Source organism: Anabrus simplex, chromosome 2 (assembly GCF_040414725.1).
Source record: "Anabrus simplex isolate iqAnaSimp1 chromosome 2, ASM4041472v1, whole genome shotgun sequence".
Classification (NCBI taxonomy): domain Eukaryota; kingdom Metazoa; phylum Arthropoda; class Insecta; order Orthoptera; family Tettigoniidae; genus Anabrus; species Anabrus simplex.
Window position 1 is genome coordinate 657,806,782 of NC_090266.1, and position 24,854 is coordinate 657,831,635.

Consider the following 24,854-nt stretch of genomic DNA (forward strand, 5'->3'; position numbering starts at 1 on the left):
CAATCGACGGAGCGTGTTCGCCATATGTTTCTACCAGCAAACGATGACTTTCCACAAAGTTTTCTTTTGATTAAATAAGAAAAGCAATGCGTGCCGAAAATGTTCTTTTGCAGGCACAAACGTCAACATGGTCACTGAACGATACAACACAGACGCTAGTGTTTGGTGGTCTCAACTTGTGTGTATTGGTAGGTTAATATCAGACGAACAAACTGACGTATGTGACGCTGCGTACTGTTCGTTGGATCCATCTCTTAGTCAAACCGGAAAAGACTTATGCAAACACCAGATAAGTCTAAAGTAAGTTGAGAGTGTAACTAGCGCAGGGAATTTTATGTTCCATTGGAGTATAGCTGGTAAGTTTCCTTAGTTTTCATTTCTACATTTGGTGACATAATTTACATATACCTGGTGGTTCACCAGCCCCTTGCGATTTAGTTTGATGCATCTCACCGCGTTTACTACAATTCTGGACTACACCGGTCCCTCTCCCTAAACCGTGGTAATGTAGGGCCTAACGATATGGGTGGCAGGAATTGTAAGCACCACTGTTAATTCGCTGTGAGTACCCCGAAAGAACCCGTAGAGCGGACAGAGATACGAAGAATATGTAACATACAACAGGAGGTGGACACACAAACCAGGAACAGGTATTGTATATGCTGAAAGCTGCGCGTTGAATGTCAAACCTAGCAATAGCTCATTTGGCAAAGGCTATTGCCAATCTCACGCAAGTAATTTTCATTTTTTTATTTTGCCACCAATAATGCTGGGATGTGGTATGGTTGCATATTTGATAGCTTCCATAGACTAATTAATTAATTAATTAATTCTTCTTCTTAATCCGCTTACCATCCAGGGTTGGTTTTCCCTCCGACTCATCAAGGGATCCCAACTCTACCGCCTTAAATGCAGTGTCCTGGAGCGTGAGACTTTGGGTCGGGGATACTACTGGGAAGGGCATTGTTGGGGGATGGTAAGATTGGAAGAGTTAAGCAAGGAAGTGTGAAGAAAGCGGCCGTGGCCTTAAGTTAGGTACCATCCCGGCATTTGCTGGAGGAGAAGTGGGAAACCACGGAAAACCACTTCCAGGTTGGCTGAGGAGGGAATCGAACCCCCGTCTACTCAGTTGACCTTCCGAGGCTGAGTGTACGCCGTTCCAGCCCTCGTACAAATTTTCAAATTTTGTGGCAGAGCCGGGAATCGAACTCGGGCCTCCGGGGGTGACAGCTAAACACACTAACCACTACACAACAGAGGTAGACTAATTAATGAAATTAATTAATTAATTAAATCCGTTTACCCTCGAGAGTTGGCTTTTCCCTCGGATTCAGCGAGGGACCCCACATCTAATCCCTCGAGGACAGTGTCTTGATGCAAGAAACATATGGTCCGGGATAAAACTAGGGAGGAGAACCAGCACCTCGCCCAGGCGGCCTCACCTGGTATGCTAAGCAGGGGCCTTGTGGAGGATGGAAAGGTTGGAAGAGATAGGCAAGGAAGTGTGAAGGAAGCGGCCGTGGCCAAAAGTTAGTGCCATCCCGGCATTTGCTTCGAGAAGAAGTGGGAAACCACGGAAAACCACTTGGAGGATGACTAAGGCGGGAATTGAAGCCCTCCCGAGGCTGAGTGGATCCCGTTTTAGTCCTCGTACCACTATTCAAACTTTCGTTGCAGAACTTTCAAGTTTCTTTTCTCATTTCGATAGTCATTTTCAATATCTTTCTGACCAATAATCCTACACATCGATACATAAGAAAAAAAAAATAGCTGAAGACGTTTACTGGAAGTCTTTAACTTGCTCAAGTTACTACCCCTCATTTGTCCAGATGACAATTAGCAAATTTGCTCTATAAATAAACCCATTTGGTCAAATGTTAGCACCGGTACAAGTCACATCACAAGCATTTTTCTGAGAACTGATCATGTAACCCCACACTAAAAGAGACCAAAGCGCCCTGATGTGACTTGTGTGCATAAACTACCGGATGAAAGGTATCCGAACACCTACCTCAAACTGAAGCAGAATTTGCTGGTAATGTACTTTTTAATAGTCGACTTTAACATGATGCTGGTCCGTCTTTTGCCTTTATCATTTTGGGGAGACCTTCCGCCAGTATCGGAACGTTTCCTTGGAAATGGCATCCCATGCTTCCCGAAGAGCCGTAACCAGAGAACGAGTTGATGATGGGCCGTGGTGTCCTTTCTAACTCATTCCGCAGGTTTTCTATTAGATTTAAGTCGGGAATCTAGGTGGGCCACTCCAGTTATAGGTTATTGAAAATGAAAATCCACAGCCTGTTTCCAGTCATTCGACCGGGTCAGGAATGGAATGAATGAAGCCCCCATCTAGCGGCGAGTATAGGAATTGTGCCGGCTGCCGAAGCTTGTCGCACTCCTCTGGGACAATGATTAATGAATGACAGAAGAAATGAAATTGTATTGGAAAGTGTTGCTGGAATGAAATATGACAGGGAAAACTGGAGTACCCGGAGAAAAAACTCCGCTTTGTCCATCACAAATCTTATATGGAGTGAGTGGGATTTGAACCACGGAACACAGCGGTGAGAGCCCGGCACGCTGCCGTCTGATCCACGGAGGCTTTTTAATTATAGCTTTTACACTGACTGACAGAGCAAATGCAACACCAAGAAGGAGTGGTTCGAAAGGGATGAAAGTTGGGGAAAAAACAGAGACGGCACGGACGAATAATTGATGTTTATTTCAAACCGATATGCAGGTTACACAATGCGCACGGCATCGACTCAGTAGGATGTAGGACCACCGCGAGCGGCGATGCACGCAGAAACACGTCGAGGTACAGAGTCAATAAGAGTGCGGATGGTGTCCTGAGGGATGGTTCTCCATTCTCTGTCAACCATTTGCCACAGTTGGTCGTCCGTACGAGGCTGGGGCAGAGTTTGCAAACGGCGTCCAATGAGATCCCACACGTGTTCGATTGGTGAGAGATCCGGAGAGTACGCTGGTCACTGAAGCATCTGTACACCTCGTAGAGCCTGTTGGGAGATGCGAGCAGTGTGTGGGCGGGCATTATCCTGCTGAAACAGAGCATTGGGCAGCCCCTGAAGGTACGGGAGTGCCACCGGCCGCAGCACATGCTGCACGTAGCGGTGGGCATTTAACGTGCCTTGAATACGCACTAGAGGTGACGTGGAATCATACGCAATAGCGCCCCAAACCATGATGCCGCGTTGTCTAGCGGTAGGGCGCTCCACAGTTACTGCCGGATTTGACCTTTCTCCACGCCGACGCCACACTCGTCTGCGGTGACTATCACTGACAGAACAGAAGCGTGACTCATCGGAGAACACGACGTTCCGCCATTCCCTCATCCAAGTCGCTCTAGCCCGGCACCATGCCAGGCGTGCACGTCTATGCTGTGGAGTCAATGGTAGTCTTCTGAGCGGACGCCGGGAGTGCAGGCCTCCTTCAACCAATCGACGGGAAATTGTTCTGGTCGATATTGGAACAGCCAGGGTGTCTTGCACATGCTGAAGAATGGCGGTTGACGTGGCGTGCGGGGCTGCCACCGCTTGGCGGCGGATGCGCCGATCCTCGCGTGCTGACGTCACTCGGGCTGCGCCTGGACCCCTCGCACGTGCCACATGTCCCTGCGCCAACCATCTTCGCCACAGGCGCTGCACCGTGGACACATCCCTATGGGTATCGGCTGCGATTTGACGAAGCGACCAACCTGCCCTTCTCAGCCCGATCACCATACCCCTCGTAAAGTCGTCTGTCTGCTGGAAATGCCTCCGTTGACGGCGGCCTGGCATTCTTAGCTATACACGTGTCCTGTGGCACACGACAACACGTTCTACAATGACTGTCGGCTGAGAAATCACGGTACGAAGTGGGCCATTCGCCAACGCCGTGTCCCATTTATCGTTCGCTACGTGCGCAGCACAGCGGCGCATTTCACATCATGAGCATACCTCAGTGACGTCAGTCTACCCTGCAATTGGCATAAAGTTCTGACCACTCCTTCTTGGTGTTGCATTTGCTCTGTCAGTCAGTGTATTTTCCCTTAAACCAATGGCTCAGAGAGCCGGCTTTCTGTGGGCGTTGTCATGTTGGTATAAAGAATGGTCATCATCAAACTGATTTTCCACGGTAGGCAGTCCGAAAGCATTCAAAATGTGTTCATATCCTTCTGCGTTTACAGTGTCATACAGTCCTACAAGAAGGCCGAGTCCATCCCCACACCTGAATGCCACCTCCTCCAAATGTCAATGTTGGCACTGAACATTCAAGTGGAAATGGACATTGTTCCCCGGGAATTCTCTATGCACGAATCCTTCCATCAGATTGTCACAATTTATAACGTGATTCACCATTCCAAATTACCTGTTTCCACTGTTCCAGTGTTCAGCGACATTGATTTATACACCACGTCTTGCGGCGCTTTCTATTAAGAGGGGAAATATTTGATTTATGAGCAGCTGCTCGACCACGATACTACATTCTTCTTCTTTTTCTACCGCTTTTCCCACACTATTGGGGTCGCGGGTGCGAACTGTGTCACACATATGTGGATTTTGCCATGTTTTACGGCCGGATGCCCATCCTGACGCCAACCCTATATGGAGGAATGTAATCACTATTACGTGTTTCTGTGGTGGTTGGTAGTGTAGTGTGTTGTGTTGTGTGAATATGAAGAGGAAAGTATTGGGACAAACACAAACACCCAGTCCCCGGACCAGACTAATTAATCAGAGACGATTAAAATCCCCGGCCCGGCCTGGACCGGGACCCTCTGAACCGAAGGCCTCAACGCTGACCATTCAGCTAATGAGTCGGACACGACCACGATACTATATTCTTTTTAAATCCCAACAGACATTAATGGGACTGGCTGTACTTTTGCGTAGCACTGAAATTTTTTGGCGATACTTTCCATTGACAACCGACTATTTTCCCGGAAATTCCTTTTCAAAGTTCTTTGGTCCCTGGATATCAGTTATGTGGCCGAACAGATTGCGGTAGTGTTGTGGTTGTACCTTCACGTTTCCACTTCACAATTACATTACGGCGAGTCGATTTGGGCATTCGTAAGGTTATAAATGCCCGTTACAGATTTCTTGCTTATGTCGCAATCAATGATTTCCTCATGTTGAAAGCCACTAAACCCAACTGACTGACTTGCTCTTGCCGTTTCGTAGTCGCACTGAGCAATACAAACCTCGCTGTCTCTTTCTTATACAGGTACGTTGCGTCATTTGTTATTGTTTACTAGTGTTCATCATCGCATGTTACTTTAATCGTTTGTACACGTTCTATTGCTTTAGCTACTGTTACTAATAAAACATTGTCTCATTTATCGATCTAATTTAATGTAGAATGAGCCAGTTAGTACATACACATATACTGACATGCCAAAAGCCATTTGGCATCAGTATTTTAAGGTAACAGTGGGTGACGCTACCGTGACGTCTTGTAAGTGCCCAGACCTGTATCAGACGTGATTTAACATGTCGAGAGTGTAAATGCAGTCTGGGCTGGTCGTGGTAAGGCGACGTGAATTATCGTCTATCATTTGAACGAGCCAGGACAGTTGGGGAACAAATGATGGTGCATTCCTTTGTCGAAGTTGGGCGGGCATTTAACATTTGTCACGTGTGTATTGGGAATACCTCATGGAAGGCGATATCACCCACAGATAACAGCGCAGTAGCCGACCACGGATGCTTAATGATCGCTATTAGCGGCGTCTGGATAAACTGCCCGTGGTAACAGACAAGCCACACTGGCTTAAACCAGATCCATATTTAATTCAGCAAGTACCACACGCATACCTAGATGGTCAGTGCAGCGTTCTTAAACGTCAGTGGAATATGGGAGCAGAAGGCCTACCAGAGTGCCCTTGTTAATACCACTACAACGGGTACAGCGCCTGACCTGAGATGGAGGACTGGCGACATGTAGCTTGGTCCGATGATTCACTGTTTCAGTTGTTTCGAGCTGATGGTAGAGTCAGGGTATGGCGCAGGCTCCATGAAGACAACGACCCCAGTTTTCAATCAGGCACTATGCAGGCTGGTGGAAGCTCGATAATGGTGTGGGTGTGCTCCCGTGGCAAGGGCTGGATCCGCTGATCCACCTGAACAGTGACTACAACGTTGACCAGCATGGTGACCACTTGCAGCCCTTCATGGACTTCACGTATCCCTACAACGATGAGATACTCGAGCAGGATAATGCACCGTGTCGTCGGGCCCAACTTGTCCAGAATTAGTTCGAGAAACGTTCTGGATATTTTCAACGACTGCTGTAGTCACTTCGTTCGCCTGATGTGAACCATTTTTGAGACATGGTGGTGAGGTCCATTTACACTCAAGACCCCGCACCTACTAATAGAAGGAAGCTATGGATGGCTATCCAAAGTACATGGGCCAGAATCTCTCCACAGATGTTTCTTTCATTTGTGGAATCGATGCCACAGCGAGTTGCTGCACTTGGCCGAGCTAGATAAGGGCCTACATGATATCAGACCATTATCCCGTGACTTTTGGCACATTATATATATACACTTATATTAAACCTTGACAGACCACACTTCACTAATTGCTGTCTGTCTACACGTCTTTCACAGCAGGAATCAAGCTGGGCAGACTTTACCTGGAACGGTCGTTAAACCTGATTAACAGGCATCACTTTCACTTAGCCCCACACTCTCAGCCGCCACTTCACACAACAGCTGCACACAGACAGGTTCGAATATTGGGCTGTTGGCTATCGTAACACACAACTGCTGTTCACTTGGCTCGACTCTGATGACTCCCATAGTCAACGCAGTCAATTCAATTAAATCACAATCAACATAACTGCTCCACACAATGAACTACTCATGACAGCAACAACCCCACAATGCTAACCAGGGCTGCAATACTCTTCACAACAACGACAATTAACAGTGCTCCAACTGTACTCACACCAACTGTTCCACATATTGACTCCACGTCGGTATACACACAGTACTTCAACAACATTCCAACACGATGATACTCTGACACAGACTCTGGTGGGACACCCCCCACAACAACTCTGACGACAGCCAGCAATACTAACTCCACTATACTACACTACACTCCCTGTCTTTTCACGGCAAGCCAGTTTTACATGCCCGGTGATGTAGTTTTGGACTTTGCAGGGTTCGGCCGGAATGAGAACATTCTGGTCACGCCTTCCAGAAGATCCAGAAAAACAAGACGAAGATAACAATAGAGGGGAGTGGCTGTCATTAAGCCCCCGAAAGGGGCTACAGACAGAGGGCTGCCACGTAACACTATTTACCGATTTTCGCGGTTACTGAATGATTTCTGCTGGAAGTGCAAATGCTTGTATCAGTCAATGTATTCGGTCAAAAGCAGACTGAGTCTGTGAGGTGTGCAGTTGTTCCCTCTCTCAGATTGCCTACGGTTTCTTGTGTGAGTGCCACGTTACGACACACCAAGAGAGGAAACCGTCGGTATGTAGGATTCTCGACAGGATACAGTATCTGTGCAGATAGCTTGATATTGTATGACATGATATAACACCATGGACGCTGGCAGACTTGCGTGTGAAGGAGTGCTGTTCCGGGCGGTCTGTCGGAGGGCGGAGTAGAGGGTCTGGAGAAAGTTTTAACGTTTGAAGTCAGAATGAGTGTTTTTGAAGCATTTCCTTATGTTCTTTATATTTCAATTAATTGCAAGCAATTTCTGCAACTTTGTTTATTTATATGTTTCTTAATCTTCCGAAGAAACCAGCCTATGGAACAGTTTTACGAAGTAACAATGGTTGTTTTTCGTAGGTTGTCGTACAGATACTAAATGTTATGGCCAAACTGTCACGTGGTATGACGTCTGGAAATATGAAGGAATTCCAAATGAATCCTTTGTGTATATGAATTTTTAATGCTAGTGGTTTAACAGCACACTAAGGCATTGGCGGTTTTCGATGACGCAAGGACGGGAAAGGTTAAGGACTGGGAAGGAAGCGACCGTGGCCTGGTATGAAAATGTGTAAACCACGGAAAATCTTCTGGGATGACCACGATGGAATTCGAACCAATCACCTCCTGAATACAAGCTTACAGCTACGCGACCCTAACCGCGCGGCTAACTCGCTTGGTGTATGTCGATTTAATTGGTCAAGCGACACATTTCTGCCCATCCGTAACTGAGGCCATCGGCTTGACTCTTCCGATGACATGTACTGCTGAATGCATATTTAGTACATTACGGCGAGTCAAGTGTAAGACATGCTCATTGCTTACAAGGAGAGAGTGCAGAAAAACATAGAAGTCACTGACATTGTGAAATGAGACCTGGGCACCAAGGCTCAAGTTGTTGTTTTAACGTCAACTTGTGTTTGAATGAACTAGAGTTTTACTGCATGTTCATTAACTTTCATGCATTGAATTTCCTCCCTACTGAGTAAAAATAGGCACGAAGTTCTACTGTATAGATTTAATAGTATAAATAAAAATATAAATATAAATAAATATAAATAAATAAATAAATTCCCGTGGAATTTCCCACTTCAACCTATCTTTTCTATTAGCTAGAGGAGTACACCCCATTAGAGACACATTCCCCCTCGTGGCATCTGTGACTTTTTACTGGATTAGAAACATTCATAGCTTTGTAGATCCAGCACTTTGTACCAGTATATCAATATTCCAAATTACCTTAATGTTTTTATGACATATTTCTTTCTTAATTCTCGTTGTATATTCTTTTCCTTCTCATTACTTAATAATGAAACCCTCGCATCTGCAATTGCTCCGAAATATAGTTTTATTATTTGATGTGACTATACGAATCGTTCTGTGGAGACCACGTAGCAAAATATCAATAGAATTGCTTAAAATTAACCAACACCCCCCTCTCATATCTCGTATATTATGACACTTGCCTACAGATACCTCGCAGGTGCAAAATGAAAATCATAAAAGCCAAAAATTATTTTTGTTCTATTAAATATAATTATTGTACTTAATTCATCATTTATATTCCCAAAATTTGTTTTCCACTTTCAACCATAGGACAGTGTTCTCGCTTTCCTGTAAAATCAGGTTTTTGCTACACACGAAGTTTTTTTTTTTTTTTTTTTTTGCTATTTGCTTTACGTCGCACCGACACAGATAGGTCTTATGGCGACGATGGGACAGGAAAGGCCTAGGAATGGGAGGGAAACGGCCGTGGCCTTAATTAAGGTACAGCCCCGGCATTTGCCTGGTGTGAAAATGGGAAACCACGGAAAACCATCTTCAGGGCTGCCGACAGTGGGGCTCGAACCCACTATCTCCCGTTTACTGGATACTGGCCGCACTTAAGCGACTGCAGCTATCGAGCTCGGTACACACGAAGTTACCATTCGTAAAGACGATATATGTACTGTATATTCCTGTACAAATGTTTATGTCCCTTCCATAATGATTAGCACACGGTACAGTAGGAGAATTTGGATTGGGACGAAGGATCGAAAGAGGAACTCGTCTGGTTGAATTCTGCACTGATCATAATTTAGTCCTTGCCAATACTTGGTTCAAACACCACAAACGACGGCTGTATACGTGGACGAGACCTGGAGACACTGGAAGGTATCAAATAGACTTCATTATGATTAGGCAGAGATTCAGAAACCAGGTGTTGGATTGCAAAACTTTCCCAGGAGCAGACGTGGACTCTGACCACAACTTGTTGGTCATGAAATGCCATCTGAAGTTTAAGAAATTGAAGAAAGGAAAGAATGCAAAAAGATGGGATCTAGACAAGTTGAAAGAAAAGAATGTGAGGGATTGTTTCAAGGAACATGTTGCACAAGGACTAAATGAAAAGGCTGAAGGAAACACTATAGAGGAAGAGTGGAGAGTCATGAAAAATGAAGTCAGTAGGGCTGCTGAAGAAATGCTAGGAAGGAAGAAAAGATCAACTAACAATCAGTGGATAACTCAGGAGATACTAGACCTGATTGATGAACGACGAAAATACAAGAATGCTAGAAATGAAGAGGGCAGAAAAGAATACAGGCGATTAAAGAATGAAGTGGATAGAAAGTGCAAGGCAGCTAAGGAAGAATGGCTGAAGGAGAAATGCAAGGATGTCGAAGGCTGTATGGTCCTGGGAAAGGTAGATGCTGCATACAGGAAAATCAAGGAAACCTTTGGAGAAAGGAAATCTAGGTGTATGAATATTAAGAGCTCAGATGGAAAGCCACTTCTAGGGAAACAAGACAAAGCAGAAAGATGGCAGGAGCATATCCAACAGTTGTATCAAGGTAACGATGTAGATAATTTGGTTCTGGAACATGAAGAGGCTGTTGATGCTGATGAAAAGGGAGACCCAATTTTGAGGTCAGAGTTTGACAGAGCTGTGAGTGACCTCAATAGGAACAAGGCACCTGGAATTGATGACATTCCCTCTGAATTACTGACTGCCTTAGGAGAAACCAGCATGGCAAGGTTATTTCATTTAGTGTGCAAGATATATGAGACAGGAGAAGTCCCATCTGATTTTCAGCAGAATGTTGTTATACCTATTCCCAAGAAAGCCGGTGCTGACAGGTGTGAAAACTACCGCACCATTAGTTTAGTATCTCATGCCTGCAAAATTTTAACACGTATTATTTACAGAAGAATGGAAAAACAAGTTGAAGCTGAGTTGGGAGAAGATCAATTTGGCTTCAGAAGAAATGTAGGAACACGTGAAGCTATCCTGACTTTACGTCTGATCTTAGAGGATCGAATCAAGAAGGACAAGCCCACGTACATGGCATTCGTAGATCTAGAAAAGGCATTCGATAATGTTGATTGGACCAAGCTATTTATGATTCTGAAGATGATAGGGATCAGATACCGAGAACGAAGAATGATCTACAATCTGTATAAACATCAGTCTGCAGTGATAAGAATCGAGGGCTTTGAAAAAGAAGCAGCAATCCAGAAAGGAGTGAGGCAAGGCTGCAGTTTGTCCCCTCTCCTTTTCAATGTTTACATAGAACAGGCAGTAAAGGAAATCAAAGAGAAATTTGGAAAGGGAATCACAGTCCAAGGAGAGGAAATCAAAACCTTGAGATTTGCCGATGATATTGTTATTTTATCTGAGACTGCAGAAGATCTCGAGAAGTTGCTGAATGGTATGGATAAAGTCTTGGGTAAGGAGTACAAGATGAAAATAAATAAGTCCAAAACAAAAGTAATGGAGTGCAGTCGAACGAAGGCAGGTGATGCAGGAAATATTAGATTAGGAAATGAAGTCTTAAAGGAAGTAGATGAATATTGTTACTTGGGTAGTAAAATAACTAACGATGGCAGAAGTAAGGAGGACATAAAATGCAGACTAGCACAAGCAAGGAAGAGCTTTCTTAAGAAAAGAAATTTGCTCACTTCAAACATTGATATCGGAATTAGAAAGATGTTTTGAAGACTTTCGTGTGGAGCGTGGCATTGTATGGAAGTGAAACATGGACGATAACCGGCTCAGAAAGAAAGAGAATAGAAGCTTTTGAAATGTGGTGTTACAGAAGAATGCTGAAGGTGAGATGGATAGATCGAATCACGAATGAAGAGATACTGAATCGAATTGGTGAGAGGAGATCGATTTGGCTAAATTTGACGAGAAGAAGAGATAGAATGATAGGACACATCTTAAGACACCCAGGACTTGTTCAGTTGGTTTTTGAAGGAAGTGTAGGGGGTAAGAACGGTAGGGGTAGACCAAGATATGAATATGACAAGCAGATTAGAGCAGATGTAGGATGCAATAGTTACGTAGAAATGAAAAGGTTAGCACAGGATAGGGTGGCATGGAGAGCTGCATCAAACCAGTCTATGGACTGATGACTCAAACAACAACGTGTACTTCATGTCGCAATGCACTGTGTTAAATAAATAAATAAATAAATAAATAAATACCAAGAATATTTTACACATCTTCAATGAATGATGTACATCACAACAATAATGACAAGAAAAGGGGAAGGCGGCGTTCGTGGTAGTCGAGAACAGAGTACAGACCAAGCTATTGGACTCATCCCGTCGTTTGCCAGGGAAAGCGAGGGCCCTTCCTCCCTCGTGCCCATCTATCCAGCTTCATGATGGCTTTTGGCAATTTAGAATGCAAGGGGAAACTTCCTTCTGAGTGGAGCGGACCTAAGTTACGAAATGCATTTAATTCTCCAAGGCCTTACAGCGGCTTCCTTGTTAAACATGACCTCACCATGATAGGGTACATTAGAGGCCACTAAGCTAGAGGATATCTGGGCCAAGTGCGGCATTGCTTGCTGTCACTCCCGAGCTTGTTGAGATGTTATCACTAGACATCGGATTTACATGCTGTATAAATCACCGATATCTGCATGCAACTACGCTGCAAAGAGTGGGGAAATATGCAGTTTAGTATGCACACATTGTCATGCTATTAAACACTTGTATGAAATGCAAACGTAACATTCCTTTACTAGATTCACGCGATTCACTCACACCAATATATAAAATCATGGTCATGAATAAACTACGGAATGAATAAATCACACTGCGGCTCTTCCAACAGTACAAACAATCCGTGCATAGTTTGTGAGACGTGTTTTTTTTTTTTTTTTTTGCTAGTTGCTTTACGTCGCACCGACATAGATAGGTCTTATGGCGACGATGGGACGGGAAGGGCCTGGGAATGGGAAGGAAGCGGCCGTGTCCTTAATTAAGGTACAGCCCCAGCATTTGCCTGGTGTGAAAATTGGAAATCACGGAAAACCATCTTCAGGGCTGCCGACAGTAGGGTTCGAACCCACTATCTCCCTGATGAGAGCTCACAGCTGCGCGCTCCTAACCGCGCGGCCAACTCGCCCGGTGTGTGAGACGTGTCAATCTATTAGTGTTCATTGTTAAAACAATATGCTCAGTTCTCCTAGATAAGATACAGTGTGTTAATACACAAGATTAATCAACCACTAAGGTTTTAAGAAAACCGTGTAAAAACCACAAATGTGAAGAAACATACTGTACTTAAGTACACATTCCTCTTTCATTTTACACTGGACATCCTACCTTTCCTGTCCATAATCTGGTTTGCAATACACTACAATAAGCTTCTCCAAGTTTTCTGGTTTAAATCTGTGGCGTTTGTCTGTTAAAACTGGTTTCAATGCGGAGAATGATCTCTCTACATCTGCGGATGTGACTGGACAGTACTTTTATTCGGAATCGAGTGTAGGTGTTAAACATAATGTTCAGTACTAGCCGGATATGTGTTTATAGCTATCACGATACCGTAGTCCGCATTTCGTTTAAGAACAAGGTATTTTGTTTGCAGACGCAGTCCGAAATTTCTAGGAATACCTTCCATTTTACACTTCGCGTTCTCCATAATGTTCAGTGAAAATGAAATGGCGTATGACTTTTAGTGCCGGGAGTGTCCGAGGACAAGTTCGGCTCGCCAGATGCAGGTCTTTTGATATGACTCCCGTAGGCGACCTGCGCGTCATGATGAGGATGAAATGATGATGAATACGACACGTACACCCAGCCCCTGTGCCAGCGAAATTAACCAATGATGGTTAAAACTCCCGATCTTACCGGGAATCTAACCCAGGACCCCTGTGACCAATGGCCAGCACGCTAACCATTTAGCCACGGAGCCGGACATAATTTTCAGTGAATCACTAAGACGCAATCCACGTGTTTCTAGCTTCTTGACTCATTCTGGTATGATTTGGAAGTGTTTCTTGCTAAGTGCCAGTTCCCATTGAACCGTTTAATTGCCGAAAGAGTTCACGGCATTAATTACTTTATATTTTCTTGAAGACTGCTTGTAAAACACGTTAAAATACGCACAATAAAAGTCAAAACATGCATAATTAATCCGCAATTTGAAATGTATGCACTAACCTCACATATATGAAAATATGCATATACCTCGTATATGCACTATTAAACTTAATAATTTGTCTAATTTCACCTTCAAATGCACATTCTTGTCGGTTTTGGAGGTCTACATATCGGCAAGCAAAACATGCAGTTATCATTGTAACACTGTACGACAGTTCACCAAGTGTTTGTAGTAGTATTTATTGAAGAACATTACAGGCTTTCGGCCCAAGTACATGTTCCCGTTACAGAGAGGAAAATATAAAAATTATGAACTAAATCTACCATGTGGACGCAAAATAAAAATAAACTAAGTCTACTATGTGGACACTCACATGGGCGGGAAACCTATCCACATGTGAGCGCCACCTTTATAACTACACCAAGTGTTTGTAGACAGCTTAGCCCTGTGCTCATATAACGGCGTCACTATCCTGTTGACCCGATGTCTACTTTCGAGGGAAAATACATTTTAGATACACATATATATAATTATATAAGTGCCTCCACAATCCTCCATTTGTAACCAACCATCGTTAACTTTGTCTCCTTACTTCTCTTGCCGTCCATAGCTGAGTCCACTATTCTCCTAGGTAACCTGTCTCCACCAAACGCATCGCAAGGTCCTACTGAAAAATAAACCTACAATCTGTTTCCAGTCAGTTACCGGGTCAGGGATGGAAAGAGGGTAGGACTTGTGGCAGCTGCCGAAACCTCTGGGGCAATGTTTAATGACTGGCAGATTAAATGAAATGATATTGGAGACTGTTGCTGGAGTGAAAGATGACAGTGAAAACCGGAGTACCAGGAGAAACACCTGTCCGCCTCCGTTTTGTCCAGCACAAATCTCACATGGAGTGACCGGGATTTGAACCAAGGAACCCAGTGGTGAGAGGTCAACGCGCTGCCACCTGAGCCACGGAGGTTTCCAAGACCCCACTATCGAAGCAATTAAAACGCACAGCCTCAACCATCGAGTTCATTCATATGTGCCTCTATTTCCTAATTCCATGTACCCCCCTGTCGTTGTTCGAACCAGCACCCATTATCGTTACTTTCAGGAATGTTACTTCCGTCTTATGCATACGATGTCCCGAGTCTGAAAGCGGATATAGGCAGAGATAATTTTGTTTGGAAACTCCCTTCTTACAGAACATCATTGATCGCATCCGCGAAATCACTGCATTACCTCGGCTTCGTTTTGATTGAGTTTCGTTATAATGTTATTGTTTCTACGTCCCACTAATTACCTTTTTGACGGTTTTCGGAGACGCCGAGGTGCCAGAATGTTGTCCCGTAGGAGTTCTTTCACGTGCCAGTAAATCTACCGACACGAGGATGATGTATTTGAGCACCTTCATATACCACCGGAATTGAGCCAGGATCGAACCTACCAAATTTGGGGTCAAAAGGCCATCTTAGCCACTCAGCCCGTGTTATTCAGTTTCAGTTAGTATACTACTCTCCTTGGAGAAAACACATCCTAAGCACTTGAAACGATCCACCTGTTCCAGTTTCGTATTCTGTACCTAACCTCGTAGGTGTCTTCCCAAATGAAGTTAGTTTGTTGTTCGAAATGCTCATTTTTATATCACACCCGCTGCACCTCTTTTCAAACTTCAAAATTATGGTTTGCAAGTTTCTGAAACACAGTATGCCGGTGAACCAAATCGTCAAGATAGGCCAAACTGCTTTCAACATTTCCATCCAAGTACATCCCTCTCTATAGCAAACCTTTTTCAATACACGGTGATTTTATAACTGGTATTAACAGTGCTAGGTTACAAATCCCTCATGCTTTTGGAGTAAAGTATGTACATAGAACTTTGATAGGGTACAATTTCGTCAGCATGGTGACTCCGTAGACAGTTGTTCTGAACTTCAAATTGGTCGTCGATGTCCTTGTTGATCTGCTCATAAAATTCATACATTTACTTATGTGTGTTTCTACAACGCAGCTATCCACCAGTCTGAGAATTTACTTTTCACCTCAGAATTTCGTTTGTCAAAACGTAGTTTAAAAGCAAACAAACGAACAAACAGACAGACAAACAAACCCCCATGACGCTACAGCGCTCCGGGGGTTATTCTTGGCTTTCTAGACCGCGGCCGCTATCTCACCGTCACATAGCTCCTCAGCTGTTCTCACGTAGGCTGAGTGGACCTCCATCCAACCCTCAGATCCAAGTAAAAATCTCTGTCCTGGCTAGGAATGGAACCCCGGGCCCTCAGGTTAAGATGAAGACTGCCTACCCCTAGATCGTGGAACCGGCCTCAGAAAGTAATGTTCAACAGAGAAAGAGGATAACAGAAAATCATCTTCACTGACATTGCCCATTCTCACATCTAACAGTGTTTTAATATCGCACTAACTCACAAATGTTTTCGGCCACGATGGGGTAGGAAAGAGCGAGGACTAGAAATGAAGTGGACATCTCCTTAATTAAAGTACAGTCCCAGCATTTGCCTGGTGTGAAAATTGGAAACTAGGGAAACTTATCTTCAGGCTGCTGAATGGCGAGGTTCAAACTCACCACCTCTCGCATGTAAACTGGGGCTAAATGAACTGCATCGTACAGCCAACTTCCTCAGTATGATGTCATTCTGTCATCTCCTTCCTCAGGCGTAATAATAATAATAATAATAATAATAATAATAATAATAATAATAATAATAATAATAATAATAATAATAATAATAATAATAATAATAATAATAATAATAATAATAATAATTCAGGATTCAAAATTTAAGGTCGAAAGTTCAGAATATATCTTAAATGTAAATTACCAGATAAGTCCAAAGTCTCAAAATGTGTTAGAGATCTCAAAATAGCCTGTCGAGCTGAATTTACACCAGGCAGAAATTGTAAATGGGAATCTCGAGGCAGAGTAGAGTGTGATGAACGTTCATGTTTCCTGGAAATGTTATATATTTTCCCGTCTTCCGTTTTGATATTTGTTTGAATTACGCACGAATGGGCATTTCTGAGCAAATTTAGCCTTTTTCTAGAGCAAATGAACGCATATTTTACTACTATTTTGAACATGTTTCGACCATTTTAGTTGTTTAAGGTCATATTGGTTATATTTTGTACTCTACGTTGAGTATGATGTCCGATGTTGCTTGTGGCGTTGTGACGAAGCTTGAAGCTTGGGCCTGTGTCTCGTCCGAGTTTACATCACTAGTTTTGGAATAACTTTCTTTAGAGTATGAATTAGAGTGTGGGTATTTAAGTCCACTGGTTAAAAGACAAGGAAATACCACAAGGACTAATCTTCGTAATCTGTCTTAGCACTTGTGTCTTGTGACCACTTCAGCTAGCGTCTAAATTAAATTGCTCCCATCACCCTTCTAAAAAATTTCAACAGAGATAATTTTTGAGGTTTCATATTTATCTTAACAGTGATAGAGCTGACGTAGGGATATCTAAAGAAAGTGTAATGGAAGTGTTCAATTAAGAAATAGTATTAAAGAGTTCGGGGGAAAATGCTTCTCTACCGAAGGGAAAATCCTCTTCTGCAAAGTGTGTGAAGTTCATGTGATGTTATAAAACGTTTTAATTTCCAGCAACGTAGTGCTAGACACAAAAGGAACGGAAATCGCAATCTGCTCAATAAAATAGGCATGCACTTTTATTCCATGTAGCTAAAGCTTCATCGTCCAAAGTTTCTGAGTTTTCAAAAGACCTCTGTGAGATTATAGTAGCTGCCAACATTCCTCTCAATAAAGTGAAATATGAACACGTTAGAAACTTTATTTTGAAGTATACGACACATGTGATTCGATAAGAAGCAAATCCAAGGCAAAATACTTACTTTATTGCTATCAAACTGCAGTGGAAGGAATCAGAAATAGTGTAGGTGATAATAGTTACTTTTGGAGAGTTCGGCCACTACCACCACCACCACCACCACTACCACCACCACAGGCCCCGCGGGAGAGGCCTCCACCGCATGGAATGTGCTGACAAAGAGTGCATGCATAACCTCACATGACCTTATTAGGGCGGTTGGCTAAGAGTTCACCCTTAACCTCGCATGATGTTACACTGGCTACGTGTTCAGGCTTAATCTCATAGACCCCGGGTTCGACCTTAGGCTTAAGGGCGTTAACCTTACAGATCCAACGTTGATGCCAAAAAGTGCAAGGGCGTTACAGACTCAAGTTTGAAATTCGATCCCAGGCTTAACCTAACTAGACAAGATGAGACATGGTCCAGGGGCTTTGATGCTGAGATTAGTTTTTTTTTTTTTTGCTAGGGGCTTTACGTCGCACCGACACAGATAGATCTTACGGCGGCGATGGGGCAGGAAGGGGCTAGGAGTGGGAAGGAAGTGGCCGTGGCCTTAATTAAGGTACAGCCCCAGCATTTGCCTGCTGTGAAAATGGGAAACCACGGAAAACCATCTTCAGGGCTGCCGATAGTGGGATTCGAACCTACTATCTCCCGGATGCAAGCTTACAGCCGCGCGCCTCTACGCGCACGGCCAACTCGCCCGGTCTGAGATTAATGGAAGCTATACTTAAAACAAGATCGCGGCTACACATGGGACTATGGTGATGGTGTAATACATGTGTCTTATTCATAGGGGTCGTAATGTTGAAGGCTACTCTCAGTTGGCTAGGAGCTGAGCTTGGCGCAAAGTGGAGACACGGGGCTAGGGAGTTGGTGTTATGTTTAATACATATGCTTTATTCATAGGGGGCGTAATATAGGAAAGCATCTTTGAGGCTCGAAGCTGAGTGACTGCGGAGCCCAATACGCTAGTGTGTGAACTGATGCGTAACGCGCTATTGGCTTTTAGTGTTTGGAAAACTGAATTTCTTATTTTAATATTTCGTCCTCATAGATTTTATATCTAGAGACTTTTAATTGCCTACTGTAATGTTGACATCTCCTAGAGATTAAAACTTTGCGTTCAGAACCGAAAAGATATTCGCAGTACACACATGACAGGGATTGAAACCCAGGGCTCTTCCCTTGGACTGCTGAGTATCATTCTAAGTAAATAACTGTGCGCTAAATTCAAAACCCCATCCTTCGAGCTTCAAGAAATCGCCGACGTGACTACGAATCGAACCCGCGACTCCTCTACGTAGACACCAAACAAGCGTGACTGTACGTTAAAAGCTTTAGCGCCAAAAGAAATTAACAAAAAATCACCGACGGAATTGGGTTTCGAACCTGGTGCTCACTTGGATATACACACAGCTCAAGTGCTATTTTTTAAAATTCGAAACACCTAACGTTTGAGCTGCGGGAGTATGTGCGATCGAGTTTAAACGCTAATAAAAAATATAATCAGTCGTCCAATCTGGAATATAATCACACCTTCTTAAAGCTTGTTTTATTCTACGTTCTTTGGTGGTATTTGCATATTTTTATTATGTTTCTTGACAAAGTTATATTAGGTGGAATGCAAAAAGTACCTATTTTCTTGCCCGTTTTTTGTAAACAACAACCGAGCTCGATAGCTGCAGTTGCTTAAGTGCGGCCAGTATCCAGTATTCGGGAGATAGTAGGTTCGAACCCCACTGTCGGCAGCCCTGAAAATGGTTTTCCGTGGTTTCCCATTTTCACACCAGGCAAATGCTGGGGCTGTACCTTAATTAAGGCCACGGCCGCTTCCTTCCCACTCCTAGCCCTTCCCTGTTCCATCGTCGCCATAAGACCTATCTGTGTCAGTGCGACGTAAAGCAACTGGGAAAAAAATGTAAACAACAAATTTGTAGTTCCATTATATGAAAACGCACTGTCCGATTTTCATGAAAGTTAGGTGAATTATGGAACGTGTTGTTATAAATATTTCTGAAGTTTAATTACTTTACAGACTTTGGAAAAAAGTTGTTATTGTTTTTCTAAAAGGTTGTCAGTTTGATACTGGGTGGTCTTCCGAAATCTAGAATGAGTTCATCAGAAAGGTCTGATTTTTTTTGTTTCAAATCGTTGAATACCGAAAAATTACAATGATTTTTGTATTTTATACCGATTTTTATTTGAAAGTGAGCAAGGGATATGCACTCAGGCGTGTGAAACAGCTAGAGCAAAGGGTTGTCCAGTAAGCGGGCAAACCCCGTGGCGTGAGCTTCCTTTCGTGATAAGATGACACGCAGGAGAATCATGGTATTTCCAGACTTAATTGCGGTGTAGTTGTTTGCAGTCATCTGGGCTTTCAGTATCAGGCTGTATTGCTCTGAGTTAATGTGCCTCCGAGGTCATGTTTTACGGAAGGTGAAATACGTATGATAGTAAATTTCACGCTAGAGGGAGAAAGGCTACGTGAAAACCGACATCCTGTGCGCCAAAGAGTGGCAGATTGTCTTGGTATTTATCTCCAATCAGTGCAGAAACTTAAAGCGGAAAATGCGAAAAATTCGTGCGCTGATTTATCGACCCCGTCTAAGAGGAAGTGGATATCGAGCGGACGGCCGAGTATGCAAATGGATCATTTCACTATTGGAGTAATTCGCAGGTCTATTCACGAGTTCTTTCTGGAGAAACTGTTTTCAACTATTAAAACAACTGAAGTATAAACCTGAAAAGTATATGCTGAACTTCCCAATAATGTCATGCACAAAGCTTCGTCAACTGATTAAATGCATGGGTTTTACGTTTTTTTAAATTAAAAAAGCCTGTCCTTATGAAATCAGTGTCTGTTGCTGCTTCACGGCATGCATTTTTAAGAAAAATACGACGACTCAGGGAAAGTGGGTATAAAGTGAATTGGTGCTGTCAAAATCATGCCTGGCAAGAAAACGTAATAGAAGCGTTGATTTGTAATTCCTCAAACTACGACTACTATCGTAGTCATTTACAGGAGGTTTTTGGATGGCTTTAGAAACTTATGTGGTGCCGGAAAACGTGTAATTATTCTAGATATAGGTAGTGAAGGCGGATTCTTGGAAGGGGCGGAACTCTGCTTTGTAGGAAAATGAAGTAACTGGAGACTATCACAAGGAGATGAATTCTCGGCATTTTAGGAATGGTTTCGCAAGATTTTAATGAGACTCCCACCGAAGTCAGCTAGTGTGATTGGTAAGGCATCTTACCATACGATGCTTGACCCGGAAACAAAAAACAAAACAATGGCTTGGCTGAAGCCTAATATTTCCTGAAGAGAGGAAAGGAACATTTCTCTGCCTTCCGATGCCTCCAACTTCAGTACGTTAACACGCTAAGCCTTAATTTGAAATTCCGCAAAAGAGACGACGAAACTACGAAAGAATTGCGCCAAGATGTTGAATTGGTGTGGTTGCCTCTCACGCATTGAACTCTTCTGAGCTTACGTGAAAAATAAAATAGCAAGTGTTAATATGGCGAATGCACAAGAAAAAGGGAACCGTGAACATGTAATCAGAGATGTGTATGAGGAAACTCTACATTCCGTGACACCTGAACTTTGGAAATAGTGTTTAATGCACGTATAGAAAATTGAGAATTATTATTGGGAGAAAAATTATCTCTGAGAAAATACGTTAATGGCACAACCTCTAATTACTGATCTCGAGGACTCGGATTCCGAAAGTGACGATGATAATTTCCATTTCAGTGATGATATACCAGATGTAGAAGAATAAATGACTTATGCAAACAGATGCTTACATTGTAGATAATAACCATTATACAGTACTGTATATATATTGTGCATTATATTCTACATCTACAAAATACGAAACAAATAAAAATCTATAAAAAGAAAATAAAAAACATTTTTAAAGCTGCCGTTGAAGGTACAAAGTCCTCATGTGAAAAGCTGATGGGAAACTGTAAATATGCGACAAGTCAATTAGAAACTTTCGCTAATGTAACACGTGAGCGCCAGCATATAAGTGAACACGTTCAGGCTTGCGCTAACTGGCCTTATCTGTTAGTTGTACCACCCCTGGCAAAAACAAGCTGATTTTATGTCGGAGCGCTTACCTCCCACTTTCAAATAAAAATCGATATAAAATACATAAATCATTGTACGTTACCTGTATACAACGATTTGAAACAAAAAAGTTCAGAACTTTCTGATAAACTCAATCCCGATTTCGGAATACCACACAGTATCGAATGGACAGCCTTTTACAAAAATAACATTTTTTGCCAAAGTGTGCAAAGTAATTAATTTTCATAAATATATTTATAAGAGTACATTCCACAATCTACCTAACTGTCCGATTTTCATGTAATGATACTACAAAGTTGTTGTTTTCAAAAAACGGGCAAGAAAGTAGGTACTTTTTGCATTCCGCCTAATATAACGTTGTCAAGAAACATAACAAAAATATGCAAATACCACCTATGAACGTAGAATAAAACAAGCTTTAAGAAGGTGTGATTATATTTTAGATTGGAGGACTGATTCAAATTTTATTAGCGTTTAAACTCGACCGCTCATACTTTCTGCGCCTACAATAGACGGGAGTGTGGATATCCCGCAGCTCAAACGTTAGGTGTTTCGAATTTCAAAAATAGCACTTGAGCTGTGTGTATATCCAAGTGAGCTCCATGTTCGAAACCCAATTCCGTCGATGATTTTTTGTTAATTTATTGTGGCGCTAAATCTTTTTACGTACAGTAACGCTGGTTTGGTGCCCACGTAGAGGAGTCGCGGATTCGATTCCTGGTCACGTCGGCGATTTCTTATAGCTGGACTGTTGGGTGTGTTGAATTTAACGCACAATTATTTCCTTAGCATGGATACTCAGCAGTCCAAAGGAAAGATCCCTGTCATGTGTGCACTACGAATATTTTTTCAGTTCTGAACGCAAACTTTAATCTCTAAGCGATGCCAACATTACAGTAGGCAATTAATAGTCTCTAGATTCCAAATCTATAAGCACGAAATGTTAAAATAAAAAATTCAGTTTTCTAAACACTAAAAACCAGTAGCGCGTTACGCCTCACTTCACACACTAGCGTATTGGACTCCGCAGTCGCTTAGCTTCGAGCCTCAAAGATGCTTTCCTATATTACGCCCCCTATGAATAAAGCATATGTATTAAACCTAACACCAACTCCCTAGCCCCGTGCTGCCATCTTGCGCCAAGCTCATCTCCAAACCCCGTGAGGGTGCCTTTCAACATTACGCGCCCCTATGAATAAAGTACATGTATTAAGCCTTACATGATCTCCCTAGTCCCATGTGTAGCCGCCATCTTGTTTCAAGTATAGCTTCCACCAATCTAAGCATCAAAGCCCCTGGACCATGTATCATCTTGTCTAGTTAGGTTAAGTCTGGGATCGAATCTTAAACTTGAGTCTGTAACACCCTTGTAAAGTTAAGTCTGGCGTCAAATGCGCTTCTGTTAGGTTAAGCTAACATATTTGTCCATAATCACGTCGGCAGATAGTTCCAGCTTGCACTTTTTAGCATCAAAATTGGGTCTGTAAGGTTAACGCCCTTAAGCCTGGGTTCGAACCCGGGGTCTATGAGGTTAAGCTTGAACACGTAGCCATTGTAACATCATGTGAAGTTAAGGGTGTACTCTCAGCCAACCTTCCTAGTAAGGTCATGTGAGGTTATGCATGCACTCTTTGTCAGCACATTCCATGCGGTGGACGCCTCTCCCGGGGGCCTGTGGGGGTGGTGACAGCCGAAATGTCCAAAAGTAACCACTGTTGACAATAAGATTTGGGTGTCTAATGATGAGAGTTGGGATGCTACAGGGGAATATATTATCAATATTGTTATTGGGACTCTCTTTCCTTATCATCCTTGTGATGCATTTTACTACGTTGTGAAGTGCTGGATGCCGTCAACCATTCTGCAGTAACAAACCTTTTTGACAGTACCAGAAAACTGCTGTGGAGTAGTGAAGTTAAGTAGGAACAAATCATTGTCAATCACGGACGCTGCGCCTTTCATGTTAAAAGCTGGAAAAAAACTACGTTTCACTTCCTAAAAACTGTACACCTAACATGCCTTGTACATGGTTTGCACAGAACCAGCTAAGGAAATACGACAGAATGTTCCCGATGTTGATATTTTAATTTCAAATGTCAATAAAATATACCTCAAGAATCTATTGAGGGTGGCAACATTTAAAGAACACGCACCTTCGCTGCTTCTTCCACCCCAATCAGTACTTACACGATGGTGTACGTGGCTCAAGGTAACAGAGTATTACTGCGAGAGACCAATGGTTCAGAGTTACGTGAGTGTTTGGAACTTGTGCAAGATTCAAAATGTAATGTATGGAAGACCAGAGGCAATGCAACGGTTTCTGTAAAGACCAACTTGGTAAAAGTGCTGAGTGGGAATCCCGCATACGCTACAATGTGCAAAATTAGTGACATATTTTCAAGATAGTGAAGCTCCTTTTTTGGAGTAGACGACCCACAGTTTGCTTGCCGTGACTGGACGTTGTCTCAGTATGTATCTGTGACGCCTTGCGACATCGAAAGTAGCTTTCCCAATACAAAAGACCGTTGGGTGATAATCGAAGAAGATTTCAATTTGAACACTTGAAGGAGTACGAGGTTATGATGTGCAATGCTGACATGAATGGGGAATAAGAGGTATTAATTTTGTCTGCGGTATATTTTACTTCAATTAAATATTTTGTGCCCACGGCGACTGTCGGGACATTCTTAATCCCGATTAACTATCACGGTTTTCATTGGTTTGCAGGGCCAATGATGTAGTCTTTGTCCACATTGTGTAAGACTGCAATATTAATTAAAAATATATTTGGTACTAGCCACAGTTTAATGATTGGTAATAAATTTATGATACAGACTAGTGGAATTAAGTTAAGAGAACTATTAAGGAAATGAACTGGAGTAGTGCAATAAGATTGTATAAAAGAATTAGTGGCAAAAAACATTCATTGGAAGTACATATGTTTGAACATATTTTTCTTTTTTAGGTCATATTTAGCTATTTTAAGAGCATATTTTCCTGCATATTTGGGCGATATTTAGGTTTTAAACATCGGAGTCCTACGATAAGTGTGGCCCAAGTACCAGACCACACTGATTACAAGAACAAGT